Source organism: Hyla sarda, chromosome 1, assembly GCF_029499605.1.
Source record: "Hyla sarda isolate aHylSar1 chromosome 1, aHylSar1.hap1, whole genome shotgun sequence".
NCBI classification, from domain to species: domain Eukaryota; kingdom Metazoa; phylum Chordata; class Amphibia; order Anura; family Hylidae; genus Hyla; species Hyla sarda.
The window spans coordinates 435055912-435064234 of NC_079189.1; the positions used below are offsets into that span (position 1 = coordinate 435055912).

The 8323-nt window shown below is 41.4% G+C and overlaps 1 protein-coding gene across 5 annotated transcripts in view; it reads right to left on the bottom strand.

Moving 5' to 3' along the window:
* The window catches only part of MED15 (mediator complex subunit 15), a 74733-nt gene that overhangs the window by 61642 nt on the left and 4768 nt on the right, over positions 1 to 8323 (bottom strand). The gene's annotated exons all lie outside the window — the stretch shown is intronic.

An 8323-nucleotide genomic window follows, 5' to 3' on the forward strand; every position in this document is an offset into this window, starting at 1 on the left:
TCACAAGGCCACTGATAGCAACAGTTTTATCCACATTACCAGCTGTCACCTCCCCATTTGGCTAAACAACATCCCTAGAAGTCAGTTTGCCAGACTCCGCAGAAACTGCACACAGGATGGCGATTTTAAAAATGAAGCCTTGAGTCTACAGAAAAAATTTGAACATAAGGGATATGAAACTGATACTCTAACAATTAAAGTACATAAATTGGATAGATCTTCCCTTCTTAAAGATAAAGACATTAATATGTCAAAAAACAATACAGGGGACATAAAAACTCCTATAATAACCGTTTACAATTCAGAGTTTTCTTTCCAAAAAAAATTATAAAAAAACATTGGGGCATCCTACAGGGAGATAGAACATATGGGAATTACTTCCAAAGAACCCGTCTTTTGTGTTCTGCAAAAGTCAGAACATAGGGAGTCTGGTAGCCCCTACAGTTAAAAACCTCATAAAGAATACCACAAACACCATCTTCTTTCAAAAACCGGGTTTCTATCCCTGTCAGATGTGCAAAGGATGCAAATCCACCGGAATCACCACCCCAAAATTAGTCATCAATAGCAAAGAGGGAAATTTTGAAAAATAAAAACCCATATTAATTGTAAAACCAAAAGGAGTCATATAATGGGATAAATTGCCCGTGCGGCAAAACATATATCGGACGCACAAAGAGACCCTTATGGAAACGTATCGGTGAGCACCTATACAACATAGGGAGAAAACATCAAGAACATCCTCTTTCCAAACATTATGCCTCCTTCCAAGGGTCCCATTTTTATGGAATTGAATATATACATCCCCATTGGAGAGGAGGAAGCTATATTTCCCCAATTACCCACAGCAGAATGCAGGTGGATTTTAAACCTTAACACACAGGTACTGTATGGCCTCAACGTGGATTTTGAGATGTTCGCCTTTTTTGGAACAATAAACCTTAAAAATAAAAAAATAAAAAGGAAAATGACAAAAATCCTTACGACTGTATTCACAACGTGCGTTTTTTGTCAGATGCGTTTGTGTGCGTTTTTGTGCACAACATATATATGGATTGTGCTAATTGTGTCCAAAATGCAGAGTCAGACAGCTGTATATGAACTGTGTACAATCTACAACATCTCCCTAATACATGTAGATAACCAGGTAATCAGGGTGAATGATATATATAGCCCAGTCCTGAGAGGCCAAGCCATCCACGAGGAAGGAGAACGTCATTCTCCGAAACGCCGTTGTATTTTTTTTGGCCCAACTATCTCTTTGTAGTGACGTCACTCAAAGCTACGGGACTTACTATCATCTTCACTCTGCAGTACGCAGGTAGAGACGCTGCCGGCCAGGGCAGATCTCCCTGCAAACTGCACGGATTACTATACAGTCCAGTATCATCGGCAGAAACATCACGGATACTGGAGGAATAGGATCGGACCAGAAATACACATCGATAAAGGTAAAATATCTTCATAATATATATATATATATATATATATATATATATATATATATATATATATATATATATATTCAAAAACTTTGTTAAGGTGTGACAAGTACATCTCGCTCTGTAACATAGAGGCGCGGGTGTGAACACACATGCACATACGTATATCGGACAGCAGAACAATTTATAAGACCTCTACTAGTGCTACTGCCGGTCAAATAACTTTGTTTTGTATCTATTATTCTAATGGTTATACAGGGATCCATTAGATCGGCAATATAAGCTGCTGTGCATAACTTTTTCCATAGCGCCAAGGTGTTGAGTATCCAGATTTGTAAATTACTTCTATTAAAAATTCTTAATCCTTTTAGCAGCTGTATGCTACAGAGGAAATTCTTTACTTTTTGAATTTCTTTTTTGTGTTGTCCACAGTGCTCTCTGCTGACACCTCTGTCCATGTCAGGAACTGTTCAGAGTAGCATAGATTTGCTATGGGGATTTTCTCCTGCTCTGGACAGTTCCCGATACGGGCATCAGGTGTCACCAGAGAGCACTGTGGACAAAACAAAAAAATAAAAAAAACACTTTCAAAAAATTAGGTTTTCCTCTGTAGCAAACAGCTGCTAAAAAGTACTGAAAGGATTAAGATTTTTTAATTTAAGTAATTTTACAAATGTATTTAACTTTCTGGCACCAGTTCATTTAAACATAAAAAGGTTTCCAGCAGAGTACCCCTTTAAGCCGAGAGGCTGCGTTTTCTGTGCTGGTAGAAAAATAAAAAAATAAGTACCTAGCCACTTCTATAGTGTCCGTGTACACAAAGTGGGACATGTATCATTAGGTGTCTATTGTAGACACAGAGCTAACCCTTTACACTGCTTGTCTAATTTACACTCTTGCTCAAGATTTACAAAAGCTGTGTACATCCTTTGATAAATTTTTAGCTCTACCGTGCACTCCTTCTCTACCTCACGGTTCACAGGGATGTGGCATTTTCCAGCGGTTCACTGCTTACATAGCTAGAAGTGCCGGAGCAGCAGTGTGCGCCGCTACATCTGTAGCAAGATGTGAGCCGCTCACCACATACACGCCCTCCTCACCACCTGTGCCGTGGAGCGGCTGGTACCGCCTCCAGCCTATTATTAGACAAGAACAAAGACGAGGTCCGGCACCAGGATGGTTGCAGTTAAAAGCTTGCGTTGTTTTATTGAAGATATCGCAGTACAAGGCAGAACGTCTGATGCGTTTCGCACGTGACCGTGCTTAATCGTAGACTAACAAACAATCACATAATCAATCTTAAAATACACAGTGCTAGTCACATGACTAACTACGTAATAGTTACCATCATTCATATGTAAAACCTGGAGCTAGGAATTCCTAACATGATCATTCTCAACTAGTCCGTACACATTGGGGAGATATCATGCACTGCGTTAAAATTACACGCCCTTTAGCCAGCGTGGTTGTACTCCCCATTACAATTCGGGACATGACTATACTTTGAAAGGGAGAAAAACCGCAGTGCATGAGATCCCTGTTTGAACTGGACAAACAAATTGTCTTGCGAGACAAACTGGTGAGAGTGGATCCTTTTAAGAGGGATATGAGTGTCTTCGCAGTTGAAACCTGGGTGCTTCCCCTGTATGCAATGTGAAAATTGTAAACGGATGAAAAAAGGTAATGTCTTCAAACACCCTACTTTAAATGTGGAATGTAAAATTAAACAACACCTGACGTGCAAATCAGACTATGTAATCTATGCACTTATCTGCCCCTGCCCCCTCATTTACATTGGAGAGACCACTACAGAGTGTCGATTAAGATTAAATAATCACAAATCCTCTATAAGAACAAGAAAAACTGAACATCCAAAACCACAACATTTTATTGAAGATAACCATACAATAGAACAAATGAGGTTTACGATCATAGATCATGTCCCGCCACTAAAGATTGGGGGGGGGGGGGGGGGGTGACAGGGAAAAACTACTAAAAACAAAGGAATTATTTTGGATTGATAAGATGAAGGCTCTGCAACCGTATGGTTGGAATATTGATTTCTCATTAAAACCATTAGTAAAGTGAAATGCACAGGTGTTTAACCTCATGTATTCCCTTGGATAAATGTCAATGGCTATTTCTCTTTGTACAGTTTATTATTTTACATCTTATATTTATGTTTTTCTTTCTCTCGCTTTCAGTGCACCTGGTTTGTAATCACCTCACTGGATTGTCCTCTGCTTCACCGAGTATCCTCTGAATTGTGATCACGAATAGAGATTTATGAAGATGGGTATTTTGGGGGAGATTTATCAAAACCTGTCCAGAGGAAAAATTGCCCAGTTGCCCATAGCAACCAGATCGCTTCTTTCATTTTTAACAAGGCCTATGCAAAATGAAAGAAGCAATCTGATTGGTTGCTATGGGCAACTCAGCAAGTTTTCCTCTGGACAAGTTTTGATAAATCTCCCTTTTTGTCTCTAAATATGATTTAATGTGCAACTTTAGGGCTAGGATAACAACAGTATACTGTGATAGCCATTTGAGTGGTTTTGTTCATATTGGTGTAAACTATAAATAAAACGCTATTCGTGGCATATGGTGTGGATATTGAGATATATGGGGGACACTATATTTTGGTGAGATATGGACACACGTGGCTATTTTTACATTAGTCTTCTATTGATTGTGGCCTGTGGTCCCTCACACAAAATTTTGTGTGACTTATGTACGTGTACCAACACACCAATTGGACTGTGTTGTCCAGAGGGTGTGAGGACTAAGTTGTCCAGAAGGTATCATGTAACAAGTGTATTATAATTATCCCAAGGACGGGCTCGATTTGGCTGGTTGACAGCTTCGGGACGGTACCTTGAGCTGTTGGTATTCTCCCCATTTTCGGTAATAAATCGATCATGGGGGGCCCGACACACTACTGTTCATGTATGAATGTAGATGACTGTGTGTAGGGCTCCACAGGCTATAAATAGTTAAAGACACTATATTGCGTGACATGATTCAGTTCATGTTATGTGACTTGTCTAAAATGATGCCCACCTGTTTAGTATATACTCACCTTCTTTATATATGTGGTTATCCCACCTAATCACTCATTCCACACAGAATGCTATGATGTTGTGTGATTTTTGTTTTACTTGTGATACATGCCTTCTATGGAGTAAACAGTTTACTTTATAGTTTCAGTCAAGCCCAGTAATGTTGCACAATTCTAATTATGGGATCGCTGCCCTGGCATAAGAAGGCCGGGGAAGGCATGTGAGCGCGGTGCGCATGCGCTGGGTGATGGCGCCGTGCTGTCATGCCGTGGCCGACGAGCTATGGTTCCAGCGCCCCATTATAGTTAAGCTGCGCATGCGCAGGCACGGAATGCCGGGACGAGTCTGATGTGAAACGGCACTTCCGTGTCTGCGCAGTCGATCTGTTTACAAACAGATGATCTCATGGACACATGACATCGGAGGTGAGCAGCACAAGGACGGCCCACTGAGGTGAAACTATGTAATAATTTTGTATAAACTGTGTACAATGGTGTTTAATGTATATTGGGATGTGATAGTTTATGTTATCACTCGACACTAGGTATACACAGATCGAGATATACTACTATTGATGATATATATGTGCACTTTGATGTAGTTTGTTATGCTATGTTAATGAGATAGTGATGTCACACATTATAATTGCTTGAGAAAAGCCTCATTGTGAGGCTGAAACGTCACACTTTTGCACCTGATGGGTGAATAAATACAACCTAAAGGATTTTTGGAGTGCCGCTTCTTCACTTGTTTAATTATACACACATATATACATACACATTTTGGCGTGAAAAGTATCGACCACATTTTCAAAGAGCTTTACACTGTTCACGTAAGTTTTTTAAAAAGTGGGTGTATCCACGTATATTGTCTGCTTTACATCATATTTTCAAAGGGGTGAGAGTCCAGTTTACATCAAAAATTTCACACCAGCTTTTTGATAGTATAGAAATCACAGAAATTGTTGTAGTTTTATTGTTTTTTTCTTCTCATTTTAGATACGTGAAAGTGGAGGACATCAGATTCAGTGGATTGCGACGATGAACACCATTTTTTTTTTAAATGTTAATAAAAGGGGTTAACAAGGGCTGTGGGGGGGGGGGGGGGAGTGATTTTTTTTTATAAAACATTTTTTTTTTCAATGTGTTGTGTGTTTTATAATTAAATGTTCAGGCTTAGTAGTGGAAGCAGTCTTGCAGACAGAATCCATTACTAAGCTGGGGCTTAGAGTTAGTCCCAAAATCAGTTGGCGCTAACCCCCATTTATTACCCCGGTACCCACTGCCACAGGGGTAGAGCCGATACCTGAGGTAGAGGAGGAAGAGCCAAAACCAACAGGCCCGGAGCATAAAAAATGGCGCTCCTGGGCCTATGTGGTAACAGGATGACTCAGTGAGGATCACTCATTGCCCTAAATGTAGTACCCCACTTACAAACATGTATCACAGGATCTGGGACAGCTCACACTCAGCGATATACTGGCATCTCATACAATCGTACATATGGGATCATTGGAAGGTTCAGGTGCCTTTTACTCCGCAATCGCTCCTATTTCACCAATTGCGATGGTGTTGGGGGGGGGGGGGGGGGGATTTGGGGAAGAGGTTTCCTCAGTTTGTCCATATAGTCCTTTTAGTTGCCATGCGTTGTCTATTTACTAAATGGTTTGATACTACCATGCCGGATTTGCCTATGCTGATTACCCAATTAAAATTGTTTCTGGAAGTAGATTGCTTGGATGCCGAGAGACATTCAGAAATTGGCACTAAACATTTTCTCCACAAAATGGAAATCCTTTGTTACTCACCGACTCTCAGGGGATCGTTGAGATTGTGCAAACATTTAGATACACCTCTTGGTACAATGTGGAATCTCAGAGGTTCTCTAGGGGTGCTAAGATTACCGGATACATGATACAAAATACAGGCCACCCATTTCTTTTGAGCACTATGGCTCTAGGTTTGGATCCCCTGTGAGTCAGAGAAGCACTCGCAGGGTTTGAGTGAGACTCTTAGTGAGGAGCCGCACTCTCTGCTTGTTCACAAGGTATGGGGCCAGGGGAGGTGGGTGGTAAATCTGTCTCCTCATCGACGACACCTATTTTTTTTACCTGATGTCAGCGAGGTGACTGCTGTCACTTTATCCTAGGATGCCCTAGATCACTTTCAGGGACAGTGGGACACTCTGGTCGAGATTTATCAAAGAATGTCTACGGTAGAGCTATTTTCACATGTTTATTTGGGTGGTGGGTTTGACTAGTGTGCATCTTATTTATCAAGAAAGTGCAGCAGGATGATGAATTTTGCGCAGCTCTGCTGTGGTGGGGAAAGCTCTACCACATACACTTTTTCTAGACACTTGTGAGGGAGGGAAGTAGACACTTTCCTGGGTCCTGAATTTGGCAGGTTTGGTGTTTTTACTTACTTTCACAGAGCTGCCAGACTTGCATTTTAGATGCTACAATCAGATTTGATTGTGGTGTCTAAGGGGTTAATGCCGGGAATAACCGTGATGTCTGGCATCAGAGATGGGTCCTGGTGGCAGATAGCTGCCAGGACCACCCAGCTATGACCCGCACTCAGCGCCTGTCAGAAGGGGAGTGGAACGCTGTCGTCCACAAGAGGTTAAAGGTTGAACTGCGGAAGGTAGAAGTGATTCTCACGCCTACTGGTAGGTGATGTAGCTTTGCGCCTAAAAAAGTACCTTTGCGCAGAAGATAGCAACTTGACAAAAGTCGCAAATTATAAATATGTGACCACTGCATGGTCAAAAAGAAAAAGTTCTACAAGTAGGCAAAAAGCAGGGATGTGGAATTCCGATCGCCCGACGCCTGGGACATGCAGTTCCGGACAGGTGAATTTTTCAGGCCCTTAGCCCTCAGGGCCGGATCTGAAAGCCCCCAACAAGCACGGCGGTGCTCAGAGTGGTGTATGGAGTGGGCTCCAGACTTGTGCCCGCTCCATACTCTGCAGCCCCCAACTGTTTTCAGTAGCTGGGGACCGCTGCCAACAGCCAAAATGCGGAGATCGCCACAGCTGGCTAATAACAGTTTAGATCGCCGCTGTCAAAGCTGACAGCGGCATCTAAAGGGACATGTGAATGCTCCCTGGTGGTCTAATGGGGTGGATCGAAAAAGTTCAGACTTGATAGGATATATGGACAAATATTTAATTTTTATACCTTAAATTAGTAAAACATGGTGGAAACTATACAAATCTGGTATTGCTGTAATCAGGCCGGCCTAAAGTATCAAAACAACATGTTAGCTCAACCACGAGGTATATGGCGTAAAAAGAAAAACACAAAATTTGCTAAATTATCGGTTGGGAGCCTATGTTACGGAAAACTTTAAAGGTTTCATTATAGTAGGTAGTTATGGCTATTATAGGGCGAAGAGGAAAACCAAGTGTAAAAGCGGAAATTGGCCGGGACAAGTAGATTTTGCTCTGTTTTAGTCCCGTGGACAAGTTTTTTTTTTATGTATTTTTTTTTTTTTAATAAATTTCCACACACACACACACTATAATATAACGTGTGTGTGTGCGCGCATTATATATATATATATATACACACACAATTAGTGTTATTATTACAAGATTCAACATTCTATGATTTTTCATAATTGACAAATAAGGAGATATATATTTCGTTCCCTATATTTACAAAAAACAGGTCTACCAGACATAAACTGATTTTACATTCCCCCAGGCTCCTTTCTCACATGCCCCACACTTCCCTCTATACTGTTGCTGTGTATTGCCGGCTAGGACTCAGTGAGAGGTCCGGGCTGCGGCCTACTCCAAGCCCCAGTGTGTGCCCCCC